The 9,556-nt window shown below is 48.4% G+C and overlaps 1 long non-coding RNA gene across 1 annotated transcript in view; it reads right to left on the bottom strand.

The window, feature by feature from the left end:
- LOC106147153 overlaps positions 1 to 9,556 on the bottom strand; it is a 13,110-nt gene that overhangs the window by 789 nt on the left and 2,765 nt on the right. The window lies entirely within an intron of this gene.

The raw sequence follows: 9,556 nt of genomic DNA, 5'->3' as shown, positions 1-9,556 counted from the left end.
AAAAAAAAAAAAAAAAGTTGATGTGTATGTGCATGAACCAACTCTACACAGGAATGTAAGCATGATGTACCACCAACATGTATGCATAAAAAAGTTACTGTGAATATTTTGTACATTTGATAACCCTAGGAGCCCTGCAAGACTGCACAACCATGCAGAATTTAGATCTTCCTTCTTACAAAGAATATAAAAACACAAACCCAAGAATCAAAGCAGTGTGCACAGCATTCCTCAGATCCACACTAACCAGCAGCTCTGTCACCCAGCACAGGTTGCTTTTTCCTGTTTGAGACAGGTGAATATTTATTAGCAGGCGCAGCTCAAAGGTCAAAGCTCACTGCACAGTGGGAGGAAGTCTTTTCACAATCCTCTGCCAGTAATAAATGCTAATCCTGGGACATCAGCTTTAGCATGATGTGGGAGGTGTCATTTGGGTTCACTGCCAAGAGGACCAGTCATCGCGAGCTTACTTTGGGGCCCCCGACTTCTCTTGGGAAGATGGAAGTCCTCCTATTCTGGGTGTGGCGATGTCTGGGGAATCCAACAAGGAACAAGGTCTTTGGCCATATAAAGTGTCCGTAAGATGCTACAGCTTTGGGGAATCTTTTTCAACCTGAGTTCATCACGGTGGCTCCAAGGAACCGTATATAAAAGCCACAGTTTGTAGGCTGCTTAGACAAAGCAACGGTTTCTGCATCCCTCTGCCCCTGGTTTATCCCCCTTCTACATCCTTCCAAATTAAATTTCCCACAGGGCAGTGAGATGACAGAGTCACTTTGTATCGCCAGCTCTAATCATGTTTGCATTATATTTCCATTTACAGCAAACCGCCACATCAGCTGGAGCATCCATGACCCCCATGTCCCTCTTCAGACTCACTAAAGCTATCCCACTTGGATAGTGTTGGGCTTTGCCTAGCTTCCTGACATAATTTTTGCTCTTTGCCCCCCACTGGAGGGTGTGGTCATTGGTTCACCTGCCACTGATTCACTGCTTGAGTCAGTCAGCGGGTTAACTCCCATCTGACGTGGTGGCGAAGAGCCCGAGGACCTGGACAATGACACGGACTCCCTCTGCAGGGTACGTCCCAGGTCCTGCTTTGGGGTCAGCAGTATCCGTAAGCTCCTGTCCCAAGATACATCCTCCTCCCAGTAGAGAAGCACTGCCAACAGCCTCAGGCTTGACAGCCAAGGCTATAGATACAGAATATCCTCAGAGATCAAGCCCGTGTCACAAACAAAGCCTGCCTTCGCGGCCCATCTAGCTGTGATTCTAGACGACAGTTTAGACCACGTCAGGAGTCTTGCTGATGGCATCATGGAGACCGGCAGCCCTTACCATGTTTTCCCTAGGTGTTGATGGGCACAGTGCAAGAGACGGTGTATGTCCTACAGCTGCCTGCAGCATGGCCACCCTAGGTTCTCCGAGCATGTGCTATTTGCGGGAAGCAGGTAGCATTCGGAAGGCTACATTCGCCTCCCATCTGTGGCGCTATGGGCTTCCAGGGGTTTCTGACAGCCGTGGTAAGGAATGCTTTGCGTTGTCTACACCCAGGTAAGACAGCGAATTGAAGGCTGCATACACTGCAAGTGAGACACATGCCAAAGTCTACAAACAAGCCTCCAGATGCTCTTTCCATAGCTGAAACCAGTAAGAAGCGATACAGAAAGACAGACGCACTGATGTGGGCTTCTGTGTCTCCAACCTTCGCATCCCTGTGTCGTGACATAGCAGGGACTTGGGAGGCAGGCCTCCGTCTCTCACATGTCTGCGTGACTGGTGAGCAGTCACCAACTGCCCTTTGTTCTAGGCTGTCCTTTTAGGAGAATGCCTTTCCCTGAGCGGAGTGCGGCGTGCTCACTGCCCCGTAGGTAAGACTCTGGTTCTCTAAGCCAGGGCTCCGCTCCCGTGATGCGCCTGACTGCACTCCGGAGGTCACCTGGCCCTCTTTGCCCTTGGAACGGGCCTTCAGGAACAAGCACCCGCAAATGGTAACGTTCTACCCACCGCTCTTGCTGTGGGTAAGGAAACCTTTGTTCCTGCTGCACTCAGAGGTCTGCGTCTCCCGCAGCACCCAGCAACCGCGGCAGGCTCACCCGTCAGCTCGCAAGCAGGGTAAAACCTCAACTCCTGCACAGCTCCGAACAACGTCTCACTTCTTTCTTCTGTAACACACCTTCCCAATCCACAACTGTTCCCCTCACACCCACGATCCTGAAAGCCACGTTGGCAGCTGGAGTAAGGGGTAAACCACTCATACGCAGGTGAAGACAGATCCAACTAAAGACCCAGATCGAGAGCAGTGCAGGGCCTGGTGCCAGGACTGAGATACCCAGAGGTTAGGCTTAACCCAAGAGAACAGTCGTTACCACTCTGGACTGTCAACAGCTGTACTATGGGCTGTATATTCCGGCCAACTGACTGACATGCAACTCTAAACATGCTTAGGTAAACAAACTCGTCAGTTTTCTCCTCTGTAAAATGAAATGGGTGGGGTTAGACTGCTGCTGAGGCTCCTTCTAGCTGCAAAATTTGTGCTTTGTTCATTTGTAACAAGGGCTGCTTAGCACACACATTGGGCACTTGGCCTAATTCAAAACAATGATTGCAAAGAGGTGCAGTAGAAGGAGAACAGCATATAAGAAACCTGAATTCTGCGGGGCGCGGTAGTGCACGCCTGCAATCCCAGCACTTGGGAGGCTGGGGCAGGAGGATCATTGTGAGTTTGAGGCCAGCCTGAGCTACAAAGTGAGTTCAAGGCCAGCCTGAACTGCATAGTGAGACCCTGTCTCAAAAAGACAAAGAAAGAAAGAAAGAAAGAAAGAAAGAAAGAAAGAAAGAAAGAAAGAAAAAGAGAAAGAGAGAGAGAAAGAAAGAAAAAGAGAAAGAGAAAGAGAGAGAGAGAGAGAGAGAGAAAGAAAGAAAGAAAGAAAGAAAGAAAGAAAGAAAGAAAGAAAGAAAGAAAGAGAAAGAGAAAGAGAGACAGAAAGAGAGAAAGAAAAAGAAAGAAATTTGACTTCTAAGCCCAGTTTGCCACTGCCTGGAGGTGCGATGTCGGGCAAGCCCTTCCCTACCCTGGAGAGCACAGGTGTAGGACATAGATACGAGCTGATTTTAGAAGGCTCAGGGATGCGGCTTTAACCTAACATAATGAAAAGGTAACTTTCTTTTCAATTGTCTTTTTCTCTTTCTCATTATGCCAGAGAGGCTCAGCCTGGAGCTGGTGCGTCCTTACCCATGTTTTCCCACCTGCAAGGTCTTGCTGGCGGAGAAAAAGTCTCCAGCTCAGATGCTTCACAGGCAGCACCAGCTAGGAAGCATTCAACATTGCCCAGCTCTCATTGCTTTGTCTTTATTTTGCCTTCCCTTTATGGTAAATAATACAAGTCTTCCATTTATGGGAATAAGAGAACAATTCCTTCAAAAGTAAGTTAACTATGAAAGTTTTGTAACACTGATTGTAATAATGGTTGCACATCTCTGAATATACCCCAAAATCGAATTATATACTTTATATGAGTGAATTGGATAGTATGTGCATTATATCTCAATAAAAGTTGAAAAAAGTAAATCAGGAGCCAGGAGTGATGGTGAACACCTGTAATCCCAGCTGTATGGGAGGCTGAGGCAGGAGGATTATAAGTTCAAGGCCACCCTGGACAATTCAGTGAAACCCTCTCTCAAAATAAAAAATAGAGAGGGCTACAGCTCAGTTGTGGAACAGCCCTAGGTTCAATCACCAGCAGCATACATGCATAAAAAAAGTAAATTTGGGCCTGGGGGTATCTCAGTGGAGTGCCTGCCCATGATGTCTGAGATCCTGGGTTCAGTCCCCAGCAAGAAATCAAAAAGTAAATGATTTCTGCCAGGCTTTTCTTCCACCACCTTTTGCCTGTTTAGAGTTTGGCCAGTTGCCTAGCATTTGACCAGGGCTGATACCTGACTGTCTTGCAGCTGGGTGGGGTGTCTTGTTCCCCCCAGTTTGCAGTCTGGTTTGATGGTGAGCCTCCCTACCACAAAGTAACCAAACCTGGCCTACGTCTCCCTTTCGCCACTGCCAGTCCTCGCACTGGGCCACCTCCGTCTGTGCCCTGAACACCTGTAAGGCCTCCAGTCGTGCTGGACTCCACCTCTCCAAGCCTAGTTCACAGCAAGTTTTCTGAAGTAAAATCTGCCTGGGAAACTTCCCCACCTTCCGTATCCCCCAGGTCAGGTGGGTAGAGGCTTCCCTCTTAGGCTGGCACCTGCTCCTCCAGCCCCTTGGCCTTCCCAGCTCTCCTCCCTCCCCTTCCAGCCAGCGGGCGTGAGGGTCAGAGGCACGTGACGCTCTGAATCTAGTCAGTGCACCCCGCGCTCCTGCCCGGCCTTTGTGCCCGCAGTCCGGATGTCCCCACCCTCATCCCTAACGAGTTCTGACCGGCCCCTTGGCTCCTCTTTTCCCCTCCTAAGGAAGCCGCCTTGCCCTCCATGTGAGGTGAGTTGCTTCCGCAGGGTCCTGGCCGTTCTCGATCACATGAGACAGAAATCAACAGAGCAGCTGCAAGGAGAGGGCCTGGAGTCAAACCACCTGGATTTAAAGTCTAGTATGATGCTTGCCCCAGCTCTGTGACCTTGAGGAAGTCACTTCACCTCTCTGTGCCTCCCTCTCCTCGTCTGTACGATGGAGAGGATCACACTACCTACTACTCGGGCTCCTGTGAAGATGGCATGAGGCAGTGTATGACCGCTGGGACACAGTGAATACTCAATAGATGTTAGCTATTAACATCACAGCACACATTACAATCTCTTGCAGATACCAGCTCCCTGCTTTGTGTCCCTTGAGGGCAAGGAGTCGTCCCGTTCATCACTGACTATGACACACAATATGCCAAATACAAATCTTTGAAAGGATGGATGAATGAGTGAGTGAGTGAATGCCTTGCTGTCTAATTTACCTCAGCAGTCTTAGCCTGATCCCAGTGCTCTTTCTGGGTTCCCATCTCTAATTTTCCTTGCTCTGGCCTGAGGTTACCCTAAATCTTGCTGATGACACTCTGATTTCAGATCTCAACATCTGATGTTAATACAAGACGGAAATCCCCCCAGCAGTCTAGAAGGGAAATCTCTTTCACACACACAAGTCTGTCAGAAGTGTGTCCTGGGCACCTCCCCCTCCTTTGGCTCTAATTAGCCCTGAGGAGGTGTGAGAGCACAGAAGCAGTCACTCATCCCTCAAAAGGGGCGGCAGGGCCAGGCCCTGTTAGGTGCTAAAGAGGGTGGGGAGCGGAGAGTCAGCGCTGCCACAGGGCCTTCCTGCAGAGGGGCTGGCTCTACACTGGCGGGCCAGGCAGGGAGACAGGCAGTTCAACACTGGTACACTTCAGGGCTGGGGATTTAGCTCAGTGGCAAAAGCGCCTGCCTGGCAAGCGCAAGGTCGTGAGTTCGGTTCCCGGTACCGGAGAAAAACAAAAACAAAACAAACAAACACTGGTACACTTCGCAGATGTCCAGATCAGACCTGCAGGGCCAGGAGAAAGTCAAAGGTGAGGGCAGGAGGTAGACTGTACCGACAGGAGGCAGCGTTGAGGCTGGCGAAGGTCAGAGCCTAGAAGGTGACATCCTCCAGCTTCTAGAACCAGCACAAAGAAATCCACAAGAGTGAGCCCAGCGTGGGGACTGTTTTCCCCCAGCTGGAAGGAGAGCGCAGGCAGCAGAAAGCAAGCTGCTCAGGGACGTCCTAACCCAGAAGCTAAGGGAGAATTAAGCAGTAGCAGCCACAGGCCAGTGTTCCAGAGCAGCCCGGCCTCCTGTTGAGACCTGTCTCGGGAAGGTGCGGCTGTGCAGCTGGACGGCCGGGCCTGCGCCTGGCAACCTGGCGATGGCAGACACTGAGGGCCCTGGCACGAGGCCCAGAATCTGCTACTTAACCAACCACATGGCCTCGTGCAGCCCCTCTCCGCTCAGGTTTGCATTTCTCCATTTGGAAAAGGAGCGCTGGGACAGTGTGAAGTGTCTGCAACCTTCTAATACGACGACCCTCTTTATTTTTATTTTTATTTTTTGGGGTTCTTTTAGTTTAAAAATCAAAGGAGGAAAACATTAACAGACAGACAAGCTTTTACAAAATAGCAAAAGAACAGCACAGACAATACAGAGTTACAAACAAAGTGGTAGGAAATTAACAATGCTCGTTGTATTACATATTGAGATCTTCAAAGTGGTTTCTCATGAAGACAGATAGAGACATGCAATACTGATCAATCAAGGACTTATTGACAGTTTCTCTCAGCAAAGAAATAGAAGACAGTAGAACAACTACGTTAACTATCCTGTATATACATACATACAAAATTCAACGACCCTCTTTAAAAGACATCTTTTTAAAAGGTTTTAAAAGGAAAGTATCAGGGACTGAGATGTAGCTCTGTGGTAGAACACTTCCCTCGCACGTGTGAGGCCCTGGGTATGATCCCAGCACCACCAAGAAGCAAGCAACCCACAATCGCAACATTCTGGTGGTAGCAGTGGTAATTTTGATATCTGTTGATTTTTTTAAAAATATAGAATAATATAAAACATAACTTGTGGGGGCTGGGGATTTAGCTCAGTGGCACAGCGCCTGCCTGGCAAGCGCGAGGTCGTGAGTTCGATTCCCGGTACCAGAAAAAAAAAACAGAACTTGTATATCTAGTAAAGGCATTTGCATTTTATTAATCAATAGGAGCATCTACTGTCACTTATAAATATTGGGGTGTAACACCCTTTAAGGCTCCTGCCCAAATCCAACCAGGTGAGCTTTTATCTTTCTTAAAACTTACATAGTTACCTGTGTCTCTGGTTAAAAGAGAGAAAGGGAGAGAGAGAGATGCCCGGGCACTGGGCCAGTGTTTTCCAAACTTCTGTTAATTATAAGTACTTACTGTGATATATATATATATATATATATATATATATATATATATGATGCTGATATGATGGAAAGAGAAAGATTGGAAAGTATTTGAAAGTGACATTTATCACTTGTAGACTACCTACCAGGTATCATCAAAATATAAAGTGAAAGTTTAAATTTTTAAAACTTTATTACAGTAAAAGGCACATCCCCATTAATTCTCCTCAAGACACTCCCCTTACTTCATACACGTGTATCCCTTCATTCCTGCCACTTTCTGAAACAGCCCTGGAAGTCCTTTTTTGTATCTTTACAAGGTGTCACTGAAAATATGACGACATATTTTACAAGTCCACCTGGACAGGCAGATTTGTAAAAAACGTTAGTGTGTCTTCATCTACCTTATTTTCGGGATCTGGCACTAGGTAACCTCTGGTTCTTCTCCAAAGTCAAAATGACCATAAAAGGTGAATGTGTTTTTGAATCAGTTCGGGACATTGAGGCAGCCAAGACAGCGCAACTAAAGGTACTCACACAAGAGGAGTTCCAGAACTGCTCCGGAACTGCCCCAACACTGGGATAAGTGTGTTCAAAGCTCGGCGGCTGTGGGGAAGTATTTTGAGGAAGATTAATAGCAATATGGTTTTTACTATAATAATTTTTTAAAATAGTTTTAACATTCACCGAGTATTCCTTTTTATTATACCTCCAAGGCTTAGAATCCTTTCCCAGGTCAGGAAAAACTTCACCTATGACTCTTAGTGGAAGCTGAAACCCACTGCCCAGCTATCACCTCAAAGGCCGACAACCAAGCGCGTCCTAGCTTCAGGGACACAGGGCAGAAACATGCCCTGGGCTCCGCCAACCTGCTGTGCTGCCGTGGACTCTGAGTCAGGAGCCCACGCCTACCACAGATCCAGCAAAGGATCTTTTCTGCTGGGAGTGGCCAGAGCACCAGATTCCACTGTCGAGATTCCAGGAGCAGCAGCAACAAGCTCATCATTCAGGCTTGCGGCTGTGGTCCTGGCACCGTTTGCCTAAGGTTCCAAGACCCGGCCAAGCCTCTGAAGAGCTCCTGCGCCACGGTCTTGGTCTCCCCGCTGGCTGGGGCCCAGAGTCCTTTGTTCGCATTTCAGAGCTCTGCGGCGTTCCCCGGGGTTCTGCGAGCTGCCCAGTGCCCTTCCCATGGGCCCCTCTTTGGCCAAAATCATTCAGTGCCAGTTCCTGTTGCAATTTCAGTCTTAATGTCAGTCTTAGCATCTAACTTATTTTTATATTTTGCCTGGGTACACGCAGTTCCGAGAGAGCTCTGATCATATGGATGGATGCTTATAAATAATAATGATAGGCCGGGCGTGGTGGCACATGCCTGTAATCCCAGCATTCGGGAGGCTGAGGCAGGAGGAGCACCACAAGTTCGAGACCAGCCTGGACTACAAAGTGAGCTCAAGGCCAGCTTGAACTGCATAGCGAGACTCTGTCTCAAAAAGACAAAAATAATAATAATAATAATAATAATAATGATAAAAATAAATAATATGAATAATAATGATAGAACCCATCACATAGCATCCATTATAGGCCAGCCCCTGTTCTCCTCACTTTGCATGTAGTAATCCACTGAATGCTTTTTTTTTTTTTAAAGACAGGGTCTTTCTCTGTAGCCCAGGCTGACCTGCAGCTCACCATCCGGCCTCAGCTCAACGCCTGCTTGGATCACAAGTGCGCACTACCACGTCCAGCTCTGCCCGGGCCTTTTGAGGTGGGCTGACGGTTAACACTTCCCTTTTATAAGTGAGAAACCTGAGATGCGAATGAGCAGGTAATTTGCCCAAGGTCAAGGGTTCCACTCCGGTGTCTGTGCTCTGAAGTCCTGTCAATGGGTCCCCGGAGTTAGGAATGGAACCCAGGACCTCATGCATGCTAGGCAAGTACTTCTACCCCTGAGCTACACCCCGAGCTCACAGTGTCTCTTCTGAGGTCAGAGTAGTCTTCAATTAAACCAGTTGAAGGCAGGCGTGGTGCACATGCCTGTAATCCCAGCACTCAGGGAGATCAAAGCAGGAGGACTGCAGGTTCAATGCCAGCCTGGATAACTTAGAAAAACTCTGTCTCAAAAAAAAAAAAAAAAAATTACAAGCTAGAAACAGAAGTAGTGGAAATTTTTGTTTCAAAGTTGACCTCATAATCAACATAAGAATCTGGCAATAAACAACCGAAACCTATGACAAGCACTAAAGGAGCAAGACAATTTTACTGTTACTGGCCTGCTGGTTTATGGGGCCTGGCAACCCGAGTGCAGGAAGCACGCGGCTCCTCACTGCTCTGCCTTCAGAGTGGACGTGCCCGGGCTGGCGCAGCAAGGCCGGCCGCATCCACTGCACACACCTATTCTCCGGGCCAGCCTGGGCTCGGGTGCCGGGAGGAGCTTTCGTCAAAGCCCGAACAAAACCAAGTCTACTGAAAACAAAACAGCACACTAATGGGGTGCGCCAGTGGTGCACAGGAGGGAGTGAAAGACACTTCCAAAGGCCAAGGTAGGCCGGGCGTGGTGGTGCACACCTGTAATCCCAGCACTCGGGAGGCTGAAGCAGGAGGATTGTTGCAAGTTTGAGACCAGCCTGGGCTACAAAGTGAGCTCAAGGCCAGCCTGAGCTGCATAGCAAGACCCTGTCTCAAAAA

Source organism: Chinchilla lanigera, unplaced genomic scaffold, assembly GCF_000276665.1.
Source record: "Chinchilla lanigera isolate Chin_1 unplaced genomic scaffold, ChiLan1.0 scaffold00122, whole genome shotgun sequence".
Lineage (NCBI taxonomy): Eukaryota > Metazoa > Chordata > Mammalia > Rodentia > Chinchillidae > Chinchilla > Chinchilla lanigera.
Note: the sequence above shows the minus strand (reverse complement) of the source record. Positions and strands in the feature narration are given on the sequence as shown.